Source organism: Mus musculus, chromosome 14 (genome assembly GCF_000001635.26).
Source record: "Mus musculus strain C57BL/6J chromosome 14, GRCm38.p6 C57BL/6J".
Lineage (NCBI taxonomy): Eukaryota > Metazoa > Chordata > Mammalia > Rodentia > Muridae > Mus > Mus musculus.
In genome coordinates, this window is record NC_000080.6 from 111,711,385 (window position 1) to 111,726,972 (window position 15,588).

The 15,588-nt window shown below is 36.6% G+C and overlaps 1 long non-coding RNA gene across 1 annotated transcript; it reads left to right on the forward strand.

The window, feature by feature from the left end:
- The first annotated feature begins 2,123 nt into the window (after window positions 1–2,123).
- Window positions 2,124–9,399, forward strand: Gm52150. The gene is made up of 2 exons (XR_003951228.1): window positions 2,124–5,917; window positions 6,694–9,399. It is a non-coding gene; the product is annotated as a predicted gene, 52150 (long non-coding RNA).
- Window positions 9,400–15,588: the final 6,189 nt, after the last annotated feature.

Below are 15,588 nucleotides of genomic sequence, written 5' to 3' on the forward strand. Positions count from 1 at the left end.
TTTATCAAGACAGGGTTTCTCTGTGTAGCTCTAACTGTCCTGGAACTCACTCTGTAGATCAAGCTGGCCTCGAACTCAGAAATCCGCCTGCCTCTGCTTCCCATTTGCTGGGATGAAGGTATCCATCACAATTATCCGGCTCAAGTATCTATTTCTAATATAATACCTTTTTGAAGCAAAAAGTCCGCTTTCTGTCAGTAGACTTACCAGAATGGATATGCTGCCAAAAGATTGTTTCAAAATCTAGTTTCTACCGAAGTATGTATGAATATGTGCTGTCTTGTGGTCAAGAGTATGGTCTGTCTATTGATGTTGAACAATGTAAAAGTAACTGGAAATTAAACTTAAGACTTTAATTGTATTACCACTATGTTCATTTCCATAAGAATCTTATAATACAAACGTTGAGCAGTGAGATTTATTTGGAGGCCTAATCTGTTTTCCACTAGAATGACTTGACTTATAGTACAATTCACAGTGGATTATATGGTAAATATAAAACTTGTATTTTTGGATCCTCACAAGCATCAGTTCAGTAAATCAGTTTTACATTTTCAGACACACATACACCTTTCTGATATTATCTCTAAAATCCTGCATCAGTTTCTAAATGAAAGAGGTAACATCTTGATCATTTGCACTTTTTCTGGTTAAATATCGAGATCAAGGAACCAGGCACTGTGTGTGTGTGTGTGTGTGTGTGTGTGTGTGTGTATGTGTGCACACGTACGCACATATGCATAAGTTCAGGTGAGTATAGAGTTCAGAGGACAACCTCCTGTCCAATTGACTTTGATTTATTTTTGACACAGGTTTCTCTTTATTCTTGTCAAATAATCTCGGTTTTCCTGGCAGGTGATCACAAGGGCTCTTCCTGTCTTTTCCTCTTCATCCTTAGATTTACAACCATGTGTTATTAATCTGGCTTTTTTACGTGGGTCTGAATTTGGAATTCACATACTTATGTGTTTTACTGACTGACATATGTACCCATTCTCACCACTATGTATTAAAATTACAGATAAATATTGGATACTAAGAAAAAGAAAATACTCCTTTTCCAGGGACAATCTACCCACTTGGGTTATCCAATATTTATTGATTACACCTAAAAACACATACATATGCACAGTACTAGGTAGACATAGAACTTTGTATTTATAGAAACATAAATATATAAAAATATATATGATTATTAATATAGTCTTCATACCAGAAAAATTAATTTTTATTAATATTATTGTTTTAATTCAATATGTTTTAATGACTGCTTTCATTTTACTAGTTCTGTGAGAATTTTGAATGGCGTATTTTTATTATATTTCAGTAAAAATTAAAGGAGAGTTGCTGAATTTTTGAAGGAGTGGTAGAGGATCTTGAGAATTTTGAGGTAGAAAGGAGTGTGAAAATGATGTAAATACAGTTTTCACATATAAAATTTTCAAGGAATATTTTAAATTAAATTGAAAACAAGCAAACAGAAAACCCTGAGAACTACAAATGTGAAGGTTGTAGGCAAACAGGATCATTTATTCAACTATTGGTTCGACTAGAAAAGAGTACATGCACTTAACAAGACATTGTGACAAGTTCTTTTCCAGGTAAGCATAGTTTTTAAATATAAAAACATTTTAAAGTTACTATTGATGATTTAAAATGAACTGTTCACTGCAATTATTTTGTCCTTCAGAGTATTCCTTTGCAGTTTTTACCCAGGAGATAGACAACAAAAAAAGGACACCTTGGTCCTTGTGGATAGAAATAATTCATAAGTGTGCTGGTACCATGGAACAGTCAATGCTATAAAAGAGAGCGTTGACATTTTCCTTGGTCTTTTAAAGACACAAAATTCTGACTGTCTATAACATTTTTGAAAAGTATTTTGAAATGTGTTAATTTACAGGCTTGTTATGTTAGGTGGCTTTTTTTTTATTTAGTACTCTAAAGCTTTATGGAGTGTTTGTTTTGCTATAATTCTTCCTTCAACTGGAGGTGGACTCTACAAGTTCCTCTCCCCACTGTAGGGCATTTTATCTAAGGTCCCTCTCTTTGAGTCCTGAGCATCTCTCACCTCCCAAGTCTCTGGCACATTCTAGAGGCTCCCCCTACCTCCTACCTCCTGAGGTTGCCTGTTTCCATTCTTTCTGCTGGCCCTCAGGGCTTCAGTCCTGTCACCCCACCCCACCCTCCACCCCTTTTCCTCCAATACCTGATCTTGTCCCGCTCATCCCTTCCCTTTCCACTTTCTCTCCCAAGTCCCTCCCTCCTGTGATTGCATTCTTCACCCTCCCAAGTGGGGTAGAGACATCCTTACTGGGGTCCTTGCGCTTGTTAGCCTTCTTGAGTCCTGTGGATTGTATACTGGGCATTCTGTACTTTTTTATTAATGAGTACATACCATGCATGTCTTGAGTTACCTCACTCAGAAGTTCTAGTTTTTTTAGTGGAATGTTTCTTTTAGTCTCAATGGTTTCAATATTATGGAGGGGGGGGGGCGGAGACTTAAAATTGTACATCCTGAATCATTTTTGAAAGAAATGTTTTACCGAGGAGGATTGTATCTTAACTATCATGAAAAGAGTGAGAGAGACAAAGAGACAGAGTGACAGAGACAGACAGAGAGAGAGAGAGAGACAGAGAGAGAGAGAGAGAGAGAGAGAGAGAGAGAGAGAGACAGAGAAGAAAAGAAAGAATATTAAGGGCACAAAAAATAAAAATTGAAATAAGTTTTTCTTTATTGTTTAAATTATACAATTTAAAAATATAAAAAAATTAATATTAAATACTTACCAAGAATTAGTTTCTGGCAAAATGGCTTTCCACGTGCTATATATCATCTTATTTGACCTAAATTATTCTCATATCATTTCTACTCATTACATTTGGTACCTTGTTACTTCCATACAGTGCGTTTTGTTCATATTTACTTCCTCTTCCTCACACATCCTAGCACTTTTCACCATCTACAGAATTTTATGGGAAATTATATTTATGCAATTAATTCATGTTAGAACAAAGAATCTATGAATCTTTTCAACAATACATATCCTATGTATACATATTATGTCATTAGAATCTAATTACTATAATTATCAGAGCTTACTTGTTAAGATACTTTTCAACACATATCATTTTTCCAATTATTATTCTCTGTTTAGTAAACAGAAATACTTCTTTTTTCATGATTTAATATCACATACTGAGTTTAAAATGCAGTTAAATTTTTAAAATATTTACAAAGAAAATAATAAGTGTTTCAAGCAAAAACAGAGAAACATGTAACAGAAATTACAATTCATCTTTTCTCTGGTAATTTTTACAAAATATAAAAGTATATAAATAAAATATAGTGTAGGTTTCACAAATAAAATTGTTTCAATTGTCTTCTAAATTAGATATAGTATTTTCTATACATTCAGAAAAAATATCAAAACTAGCAACTATCTTATAATTTGCTTATATTCACATTAAAATATCAAAGAAATATAAATATATCTTTAAATATATTTTCTAATGAAAATGATTAATATGTATAACATTATTAATAATTCTCTATCTAGGACTTGTTCTTTAATTATAATTATATAAAATGATTGTACTCTAGAATGAAAGAAAGAAATGTTGTAGGTTTAGGAAAATATGGCTTAAAACTATTCCTGTTTCATCCTTTCGCCAAACAATTCCTAAAGTCTATAATTAAGCCATCTTGCTTTAGTCTGTCTTAATTAGAATTTATATTTATGTATGAATCAAGTATCTTTGTTCTTGTTAGAAGTTTTGCCAAATGATGTGTCATGCAGAGCTAATACAGAGCTATGGAATCTTATGTTAGATTTTTACAAAAATCCATTCCTAAGAAAGTTATTGACCTGTTTTGCTCATTTCATGTCGTATCTAAAATAACAACACATTGTATAGCATGAATATATACTATACTGCAATAAGCTGGAAGGAAACAATTTAAAATACTGTGACTTCAGAATGAAGACCATGGTATTAGAAATGAAGACAGTTAATACTCAACATACTTATATGCTGGTGTACTAAACTCCAGTCTGTGAAAGGTACATTTGTGAGGGTGGGGGAAATTTTGTTAAATATTTGATCAGAATATATTGTACAAAAAAATAAATTAAAAAATATAAAAAAGCCACGTGTAACATTTATATTCAGGGTCTTAGTAATTTTATAGATAAATGGTAGATGATGAGCCATTTTTGAAGGTACCATAAGTATACAGACTAAGAGTAATTACAAATGTTTACTCTATATGTATTCCATAACTATATATGCCAATTCTCACATAACCTTAAATATCTTGTCTAAGACAAAAAAACCAACAGAATTTGGGACAGCTGCTGGCGGCCTGTGGATTCTGCATGAAAAGACACCACAAAGCTGGCAAGACACTCTTTGAGGAAGGCTAATGCAAATTTGAATGAGCAAGTCTGTTTTGAGGGAATAGAGGCAGGGAAACAGCTTGCTACCACCAATGCAATTTAATCCCACTTTGGAAGACACTGCCACCTGCATCCAACTGTTTCATAGGTGTGTGATTCAGGCTTTGGGAAGTTGCATATCTTCCCTGGGGAACCCCTACTGACAGATGTTCCTAAGTTACAGAGAAAAGGCAATTGGAATTGAAATGAGCCTGAGGGATTTTTAAAATAAGGCTTCCATAGAAAAATCAGGTTAAAACACGCATTAATTTTCTTATATTTGTATTAACCCAGTACTGCATTTACCTTCATACTGATTTAAGATTAAATTTGACACAAATATATTTAAAAATCATAGTTTTAGGAAATTTTTAGAAATGTTTTTAAAAGATTACAACATGCACCACATTTGGCTCAACAATTGTTTTATACTAGAAAGGGATGTTTTATGAAATTACCCAAAAGTCTGAGATTGCAACAAATTTATCCTTAGTTTAATGTTACAAAACCACTGATATTTTATAGACTTCCACACTTCTGAAAGCATAGGTACTCTTGCCAGCATCTGAATCTCATTTTCTATCTCAATCGTGCCTGCTCAAAGCCAGTTTCCAAAGAATATTCTACCATATAATTTTCTATTTTCTCCCTTTATATAGTGCGAAGTTAATAATGTAAGATATACAATGCATGCAATGTACAGTATACAGTGTAAGATATAAAGATATAAGTCATAATACAAGTTAGATGCTTACAAGTTTTCTTTTGAAAATTACATTTCATAAATTTCCAGAGAAATTAGGAAGAATCTGATATAAAAATAATCTTGAAAATTGAGAAACATTTATATTCTAAAATTAAAGTTTCAGACTGAAAAAATTCCAGGAATAACATGGCAGATTAATATATTTACATGAAGTAAAAATTTGCATACATTTTATTTTAGGAGGTGTTAGAGGTAATGATAAGTTCTGTGTCATGAATAGCATATGACAGATATTGTTATCAACTTTTAAGACATTATTATTTGATTGACATTTTTCTTGGAGAAAGTTATACCTATCTCAGACTTTAACCAGTTGCCTTCCTTCCTGCCTCTCCCCATCTTCTTCCCTTCCCTCATTTTCACTTTCTTTTCTCTTTTGCTTTCATTTATTATATCCACTATTGTTTATGAAACACCGTGTTAAACCTTTAAATAGCAAAGTGTTTAAATTTCTCAAATGTCAGTTTTACAAAAATGTGTGTATGAAAATTTACTTTGACTTGGAGAATAAACACTCAAAGGGTATTTTTTTTTTTAAGTAAATCATCTCTTTTAGGCTAGCAAGACGATTCCTCTGTGAAACAGGCTGCGGTCAATCCTGCACCGATGAGGTCACCTCCAGGCTCATATCGAAGAGAGATAGAACCAACTCTCATACATGTCTTCTGAGCATCATATGAGACACACACACACACACAAGCACACACGGAGGGTGAGTTAAGAGACTTGCTAACATTGTTGGAAGAGGTTAGACAACATGATGTGCCATCCCAAACTGCAGAGTTTGCGTCTCTAAACCCAAAGCAAGACAAACGAAATAGAAACAAATACAATTCTAAGGAGGGGCATAGTGTCCACACTTCAGTCTTCATTCTTCTTGAGTTTCATGTGTTTAGCAAATTGTATCTTATATCTTGGGTATCCTAGGTTTTGGGCTAATATCCACTTATCAGTGAGTACATATTTTGTGAGTTCCTTTGTGAATGTGTTACCTCACTCAGGATGATGCCCTCCAGGTCCATCCATTTGCATAGGAATTTCATAAATTCATTCTTTTTAATAGCTGAGTAGTACTCCATTGTGTAGATGTACCACATTTTCTGTATCCATTCCTCTGTTGAGGGGCATCTGGGTTCTTTCCAGCTTCTGGCTATTATAAATAAGGCTGCTATGAACATAGTGGAGCATGTGTCCTTCTTACCAGTTGGGGCATCTTCTGGATATATGCCCAGGAGAGGTATTGCTGGATCCTCCGGTAGTACTATGTCCAATTTTCTGAGGAACCGCCAGACTGATTTCCAGAGTGGTTGTACAAGCCTGCAATCCCACCAACAATGGAGGAGTGTTCCTCTTTCTCCACATCCTTGCCAGCATCTGCTGTCACCTGAATTTTTGATCTTAGCCATTCTGACTGGTGTGAGGTGGAATCTCAGGGTTGTTTTGATTTGCATTTCCCTGATGATTAAGGATGTTGAACATTTTTTTCAGGTGCTTCTCTGCCATTCGGTATGCCCCTCCTTAGAATTGGGAACAAAACACCCATGGAAGGAGTTACAAAGACAAAGTTTGGATCTGAGATGAAAGGATGGACCATGTAGAGACTGCCATATCCAGGGATCCACCCCATAATCAGCATCCAAACGGTGACACCATTGCATATACTAGCAAGATTTTATCGAAAGGACCCAGATGTAGCTGTCTCTTGTGAGACTATGCCGGGGCCTAGCAAACACAGAAGTGGATGCTCATAGTCAGCTAATGGATGGATCACAGGGCTCCCAATGGAGGAGCTAGAGAAAGTACCCAAGGAACTAAAGGGATCTGCAACCCTAAAGGTGGAACAACATTATGAACTAACCAGTACCCCGGAGCTCTTGACTCTAGCTGCATATGTATCAAAAGATGGCCTAGTCGGCCATCACTGGAAAGAAAGGCCCATTGGACACGCAAACTTTATATGCCCCAGTACAGGGGAACGCCAGGGCCAAAAAGGGGGAGTGGGTGGGTAGAGGAGTGGGGGTGGGTGGGTATGGGGGACTTTTGGTATAGCATTGGAAATGTAAATGAGGTAAATACCTAATAAAAATGGAAAAAAAATGCAAAAAAAAAAAAAAGAAAAGAAAAGAAACAAATACAAGAGAGGAAATACCGACAAAGAAAGTGGATACCATAGCGTGCGGACTTTGTGTTAAACCTGTTGTGCCTATGACTTTCAAACGGATTGGTTGAGAAAATTTGAATACTAGTCTAACAATTCATATGCCAGAGAAGCTCTAGAAATCTAAACGTAGAAATGAAGGGCCGTGCCAGTGAGGCTGGGCAAGTCTGGAATATTTTGCAGATCTGTCAGTTTAAAGTGACAGAAATGAAGGAAGTGAGGGTGGGGGAGAAGCTGTGTGAGGGGGAGACTGGGAGAAGAGGGAGGCTGGTATTGAGATATAAAGCAAATAAACAGATGAATTAGTTTTTAAAAAGCGAGAGAGAGAGAGAGAGAGAGAGAGAGAGAGAATGAGTGTGATTGTTGATATCCATGGGAGGTCTGCCCTTTTCTAAATAGCAATGGAGGAGGAGTAATGGGGAGGAATGGGGGGGGGTGCACATGTGGGCAATGGCAGGGGCGTTGGGCGGAGGGGAGGGAAACAGTCTGTAAATAATAATAAATTCAGTACAACCAAAGAGAAACCCAGGACTCTGCACTGGGAAAACAAAATGGTGTCAGGAGAATAGGCGCTCACCCAACAAAGGCTCCACATGCAAATGCGTTTAAAGAGCATATTTGTAGTACCAGAATTTTGGAGTGTCCTCTTTAAGCAGAGTTACTGGGCAAAAAATGTTTCCTCTTGCTCACCCATATATGTTCTTGGAGGCTGCTGCAATCTATGTTGAGGAAAACTGGCTACCTCGTGCGTTGACGGTAGAACTTGGCATCTTCCGTGCGCCACTGCCTTTGTAGGCCTGTAGGATGTAAGAGTAAGGGAACTGTTGAAGTTTCTGCCTGAATGTGATGTTAAGCAACTTGTTGCGGGTGTCTCTCACATGGAATCAAATAGTGGGCTGTACCTAAAGCAGTGAAGGCGAAGTCCAATGTATACTGAAAAATATGAGATCTTAGAGAGGCAGAAACTATGTGATGATCACTGAAAAAAGCTGTTGGTGTTGAGTGAGATGGTCCCATAAGAGATGCTAAATGTTTGTACTATAAGCAGCAGAATGGAGAATGTGTGTCTGTTCTGAGGCTGTTACAGATCCAATCATGCCATTCTGACCCCTGTTCGCAAACAGGGAGACTAGAGAGGATTTCCTATTTGTCCTCAAAGTTTTAATCCTAGTTTAGATCCTGTCTTTCTACAGAGAATGGCGATGTTTACTGCTGCCTTTTTATATATTAGAATGATTTTTCAAAGAAACAGACATTCCCGGCGGATGTATTACATTGAGTCAACGAAGACTTCACACTTTTGAACAATGTTAGAAGTGTAAGATTATGCGGATATTTGAACTCCTAAGAAACAAGGAATAAATTCTATGCTACACAGAAGAACACGCAAACAACGTGCACTTGTTTGTATTCTCATGCAGGTGGTACCTGTCTGTACTCCCCATTGACCGAGGTCTGACCTCAGACTCCTTCACACCTGACAAGTATTAAACTGTCACAATGAAAGAACACATAAGGAAGCTTGACCACTCAGGCCATTAAGTTGTAAAAAATGCACAGAATGCAGACTCTGTGAAAACTAAGTATTTATGGAGTAGAAGTATGTGTAGGGTTTGAGATATTTGCATAAAAGTCTTACGAGGTATTTTGTGTAAAAGATTTGAATTCCTTGTCTTACACATCAGCATTGGAGTGTTTGGCAGAAAAAGCTGGAATTTAATGTTTCTTATCTGAACATATTTCACAGTATGGAATAGCTATGAACCAATAGCATCCAAGAATGGAATGCTGTGTTTTAGCTGTAATATACCCTCTGTGTCATCTGTAAGATGTTTGCAGTCTAATACCCAGCTGATAGTGTTTTGGTGAAGTTAAGTTGTGAAACAGCAGTGTGGTAAAGCCTGCCTGGAGAAGAGAGCCTCTGACATAGAGAATCAGGGAGGGAAACACACAGGAAGTGAAGGTAGAGCCCTGGCCTGTTTCTGTCCCCAGTCTCCAGTTCTGTACTCTCTGTCATGCTTCACTCCTTTTGAAAATAAGATATTGAAACAAATAATTAATGGAAAATAATAAACAAATATTAAAAATTCCTCTCAACGTTTTATGATGTTTACATGATATAGCTCTTAGTTTCTTTCCCTAACATATGACAGAACAATTCAAAAAGGCAAGTACTGCTAAAAGTATTGCAAGAGACTGTGGAAATTTCTTATTCTAAATTTTAAATCTACTTGGAGGAAGCATCTCTGTGCATGATGTATTCACGTAACTTCTCCTGTCAAAATTAAAATAATGGTAAGAATTTCAATATACACACATGACTGTGGTTGAATTTTCTGATGCTTTTAAGGTTATTTATTTCATTAACAATAGATTATGAAAAGATTGCTTCCAGTGATCATCTTAACTACAATCTGCATGTGTTCAGTGACAGCTAATTTACCACCGTCCTGAAACACTGAACAGGATCACCTGAGGTGGGAATCAGTGATAGGCAGATCTTTGCTTGGCCTTACTAACTTCTAATGTAAATTTTAACCTACCTGTGATACTAGGTGATAATACTATGATAAATAAAATCCAGTACGTGATGGAAAAGAAACATGTGGTACATGTTCACTGAGGATTTTGTTACAGAGACAAATTCGTAGGAGGCAAAAAGTGGATTTCTTTCAAAGCAGTGATATGTATTTGGTTAGTTCATGTTGATATGGTAACCACAGAGGGTACTCTCTGGCTCTTGTACTATATTTACCAGTAAGTCTATTACTGGCTGTAAGAGAGCTATGCATTTCGGTATGTCAATCTGTAATAGTTTATCTAGTGAAAAGACCTATATGGATCTATTAGGTTGAGGTTCTAGTTAAAGGCCTATGGTCATTTCAGAATATAAGTATATCATGTTATAAATTAATTTTACACAAGCAAGAAAACGTTATGAATTTAATTGGCATTAGTACAGTGATCTTAAGTTATAAAAATCACTGCTCCTTAGTGAACCATTCCTCTTCCTTCCTTAAGGGGATGCCTAATCCATAGAAAAGGTAATTTTTTGTCACCTACTTTCTGTCTTGTCTCATATTTTCTAATGTAGTCTATATCCTTCATGTCTCCTATTTGCTTTTCTTCCCGTTGAGGTTGTATCTTCATATTTTAAAATTGTAAAGAACAAATATTACATCTAGAATTATTGGCCAAATATTATTTGTATCAGTCTAGATGATGTGATATTTTGTATTTTTTTTCTCACTGCAGCTCTTTGAAGTAGGATGTTGGCCAAGGCTGACCTGCGGGTGAACTTCTGAGGTTCTCAGGGCAAACAGAGATTACCTTTATTCTTTTGATATGACAATATCCCTAACCAACTTAAAAAGAACTCTATACCATTGTTTTACAAATAAAGCAAATTAAAGTGTAATGGGGGTTTCACAGTGGAAAGGCTCTGCCTTTTTTCCTCTATGAAAACCTTCACTAAGATCATTCTCATTTTAACGCCAGAGTAGTTTACTGAATTTGAAAATACTTTCCCTTTTCATTTTGTAAATATTTGGTATATTTTCCTAGAATTTTGCACACTTCCCTATTATTTACTGTAGCTGCAGCTTCTATTTAAATACAGTGATTCTGGTAAAGGGATGGCAAGCTCTATTTTCTAAATTCTGTAGTCAATTCAAATTCATCAAATTTAGAATAAAGATTAGATTAATAAAGGAAAACTGAACTTACATAACTTACCTAAGTTTTTTAAGTATTGTGTTAAAATAATTAAGTGGAATGCTTTTTTATTGGATTTTTTTAATGTTGTCATTGTTTCTTTTTTTTTTTTTGCACTATTTTAAAATTGGAAATTATGTTTATTTACTTTTCAAATGTTATTCCCTTTCCCGATTCCTAACCCCCCTAGAAATCCTCTATCCAATTCCCCCTTCTCCTGCTTCTATGAGGGTGTACCCCCACCCTCCCTCCCACCCACTCCCTTCTCCCTGACCTCACATCCCTGTACATTGAGACATCTAGCATTCAGAGGACAAAGGGCCACTTCTCCAGTGATGCCCAACAAGGACATCATCTGCTACATCACAGTTGGAGCCATGGGTTGCTTCATGTGTACACTTTGGTTGGTGGTTTAGTCCCTGGGAGCTCTGCTTGGTTGATATTGTTGTCCTTCCTATGGGAGGGCAAACCCTGTCAGCACCTTCTGTCCTGTTTCTAACTCCTCCATTGAAGACCTGGTGATCCATTCAACAGTTGGCTGCAAGAGAGCATCCACCTCTGTATGTCAGACTCTCGCAGAGCCTCTCAGGAAACAGCTATATCAAGCTCCTGTCAGCATGCACTCCTTGGCATCCACAATCGTATTATGTCTTCTGAGCTTTTGGGCTAATATCCACCTATCAGTGAGTACATAGCATGTGTGTCCTTTTGTGATTGTGTTACTTCACTCAGGAGGATATTTTCTAGTTACATCCATTTGCCTAAAGGCTCATTTTCTGTTTTTCCTGCTTGAAACTTTGAGTGGTTTCATACCTTTAATATTAAGGATTATGAGCTTATCTAAGAAATATCAAAACTTTAAAGAGTGTTGGCAGAAATTAAGATTTACAAGGGTATAGAATACTGAAATTTAATGGCAAATATGAGGGGCACCATTTTGCTATCATCAAGACTATAATTTAGTTTCTGATATGTCTTTATAAACAACATAATGATGTTAAAAGAAAAGAAATGTAAAAAATATTTAGAAGGTGCATGTGAAAAAAGGAAAAGATTACAAGTTTATTCCTTTCCATAGTATTCTCTGACTAAAATGAGTTTTGATGTTTATGTATGGATGTACATGATACATAGAGAGAAATGAGGAAAGAAGGGAGACTTTTCTTCTTTGAGAACATAAAGGAGTTAGGGGGAAAACAAGAGAATGTTAGAAAAGAACTGAAGAATAAAGGGGATAAAACAAACAAAAAGTGTGGAAGATGATAAATATAAAACACTCAGAATTTCAATATGAAAATATCAGTTGTCCTGTCTGTAGAATGGGGATTTAAAGAATCAAAGGAAAGTAGACTTACTTAGACATCTGCCTTAATTCTGGGACAAGAGGATGACTAAGTAATTTTAGTATCTTTAGGCAGAAGTTAGAGAGCTATTAAACAATCAAAAATCAATAAATTGTAGGTTTCACTGATATGCATGTGTGCACAAAGAATGACTTAAATGGTTCTTAGGTTTTTAACATGTTCGATTGGATCAGAATTTGTTATTGCTCATTCAAATGCCGGCCAGTGGAGGAAGATACCATAAGCCTCCTGTGCAGTGAGAAGCACCTCTACCAAGGGTGTTTGGTTTATAGGGGTGGAATTCAAAAGCAGCTAAGATGTAGCCAGGCATTTGCATATCAAGGGTAAATATAATGGACAACTAAGCCAGGTAGGTGGTATGAATACATAATAGAAAACCTGAGTAAGCAGAGATATACAGTAATTCACAAAGAACAGAGAAGTTAAACAGCTAAGAGCAAAATGTTGCAAAAGGATCCATGCGTAGAGGGAGATCAACAATCCCATAGGACTGTGATGTGTAACAATGAGGCATGCTGTTATCTTTATTCCTGTTTTTAGTATTAACTTTATTATTTACTTAGAGGGTGTGCTGAAATAACTGGAAAACTGAACACTGAAAGATGTTCTTGGGGTAAATTGTCAAGTGTTCTTAAAATACAGGGGCTAGAGGAATGACTTATTCAGAGCACTTAGTACTCTCACTTAGGATGTGATTTGGCTTCCAGCACTCACAGAGCAGCATACAAGCAGCCCAGAGATTCAACACCTTGTTCTAGCACCAGTTGTCTCTAGACATGCTTGCAATCTATATACACATGTGCTGGTAAAACACTCATACACATAGGAAAAATAAATACAACTTATAAAAGCGTTCATGAAAAGCTATATATATGTGTGCATTTTGGGTAGAGTTTTGAGGAAATTCAGTCTGGGTGTTTGTGAAGGACAGAAGTTTTGGACACTTTTGGAGCAGGAGTAAACAGGAGCTGTAAGATGCTAATGGGGAAGATGAATATTGATCCCATGCCCTGAGTAAGATCAGTATGGACACTTAACCGTTGATCCATCATTCTAGCTCCATATATAAACTTTAAAAAAAAGTCTTTGAAAATCAGTTAATCAAATGGAGACATTGGTAGGCATGTTGGAATAAGTTAAAAGAAAAGTATGAGTACTGAAGGAAAGCCTTGAAGAGGGTGCCGTATGTTGACAGTGGTGACATTGCTACACAGCAGAAGGCTGCAAGCCATTGTCTTTGAAGGCATAACAAAATAAGAAACAAACAAGCAAACATGGCTTTTAAGGATAGAAAACATTTAAAATGCTGATTGAGAAGATAAAGCAAAGACCTTAAGCTTAATATTCAGAAGAGAAAACTGTAATTGAGGAATTAGGCAGAGTCAGGAAAGTCTAACATGTCCGCTTTGTGGAAATAAAACAAGTGAGACCCTAAAAAAGATGCTTAGGGCCTATAAGTTCCTTCTAAATGATCATACAGTAACTCATCGAAAACACAGAGCCACATCAGCTAGAAACTATTCATGTCAACATTGTGTAGATAAGGAAGTAAGTTACTCATGGCTAATCTGGGGCCTGTCCAATCCAGAAATAAAACCAAGAAACCTCAGTATTGAGGTTAAAGCAAACTACCCTTGACTGTCTTGTTTGTTTGTTTCTTAAGGACGAGTTTATCTGTATGATAACATGCATAGGGGCAGGCTTGGTAGAATATGTGTCTACTCATAGCATTTGGCAGGCAGAATTAAGCAAATCTCTGAGTTTGAGCCCATCCTGATCTGCAAATAAAGTTCCAGGCCAGCTAAAGCAAAATAAAGATCAGCCTCCAAACGTTGACACCATTGCATACACTAGCAAGATTTTGCTGAAATTCAGGACCCTGATATAGCTGTCTCTTGTGAGGCTATTCTTGGGCCTAGCAAACACAGAAGTGGATGCTCACAGTCTGCTATTGGATGGAACACAGGGTCCCCAACGGAGGAGCTAGAGAAAGTACTCAAGGAGCTAAAGGGATCTGCACCCCTATGGGTGGAACAACAATATGAACTAACCAGTAACCCCTGGAGCTCGTGTCTCTAGCTGCATATGTATCAGAAGATGGCCTAATTGGCCATCAGTGGAAAGAGAGGCCCATTGGTCTTGCAAATTTTATATGCCTCAATACAGGGGAACACCAGGGCCAAAAAGTGGGAGTGGTGGGAGGAGAATGGGGGGAGGGCATGAGGGACTTTTGGGATAACATTAGAAATGTAAATGAAGAAAATACCTAATAAAAAATTAAATTAAATTAAAAAATCGTAGGCAAAAAATAAAAACCACCCAAAACAACAATGCATAAGAGTTTTCCAATAGTTTAATGAAAAAAAATCAGATGAGATGTTAAATCTTATTTAGAATGTTAAAAACTGAATGAGCAGACAAATATGTCCAAGTATAGCCTTCCTTCTTTGCCAATCATTCCAGGACTGACCACACAGATCCACTTCATCAAACCTCTTCCATTCCTTTTCCAGTTGACTCAGGATTCTTGGAAAGGACAGGTAGTGGAAGGGACTGGCATCATCAGAGGCAAATATCGGTTTGATAAATCTGTAAAATAGCATAGAAGATGTCAAAACAGAGCTGAACACTAGCTACATACCAAAACAAGCAGCTATTGCAATAGAACAGTGCAATAAAACTGAAACTGACTTTGGCTTGTACAGAGGATATTGGGGGTTTTAAAAGCAGAATCAAGGAGTTTTTAAAGAGTAGAATCAAGGAGTAACAGAAGAGAGGGACTTAATTATTACCAGGAATTTTAGGGTTTTTCAAAAGCCAGGCTTGGCCAACAGTCATCATTACACTAATCAAAAAATCAACTAACTGGTAAAAAGCACAGAAGGAATTATTCAGTGTGGTCTTGTAAGAAAGAGAAACAAATAACGATGTACACTGACCTCTGATCTGTCTTTGGGAGAAGGACATGAGATTCAGATTGTAAGAGAAGGTTCTAGAATGCATTACCCAACCCTCCTGTGGAGGACAAGTCAACTTCTAAGATCAGCTGCAGGTGGAACAGCTCTTGTAAGGAAATATTCTTATCTGGTAGGCGAAATGGCTCAGTCTCTTCCATTTCAGTATGCAGTTTCTGGGTAAATTTTAGTT